The sequence below is a fragment of the Gavialis gangeticus genome, unplaced genomic scaffold (genome assembly GCF_001723915.1).
Source record: "Gavialis gangeticus isolate Ggan-Ray unplaced genomic scaffold, GavGan_comp1, whole genome shotgun sequence".
NCBI classification, from domain to species: domain Eukaryota; kingdom Metazoa; phylum Chordata; order Crocodylia; family Gavialidae; genus Gavialis; species Gavialis gangeticus.
In genome coordinates, this window is record NW_017728995.1 from 1,542,545 (window position 1) to 1,542,785 (window position 241).

The 241-nt window shown below is 54.8% G+C and overlaps 1 protein-coding gene across 4 annotated transcripts in view; it reads left to right on the forward strand.

Annotated features, from left to right (window-relative positions):
* Positions 1 to 241, forward strand: part of MED12L (mediator complex subunit 12 like) — a 412,540-nt gene that overhangs the window by 31,001 nt on the left and 381,298 nt on the right. The gene's annotated exons all lie outside the window — the stretch shown is intronic.

Here is a 241-nt window from a genome sequence, read left to right on the forward strand (position 1 = left end):
GACCAGGAGTTCGCCTGGGAACTGGCTGAGGCTGCATGGTCCAGGACCATGGTTGTCATGGGTGACTTCAGTTACCTGGACATCTTGTGGGAGGATCACTCGGCAAAATCTGAGTGGTCATAAAGCTTCCTCTCACGCGTGGATGACCTCTACCTGACTCGAGAAGTCTACGGGCCAACAAGAGGCAAAGTGGTGCTCGCTGGTACTGGCTACAGGGGATGACCTAATCGGCAACCTAGTG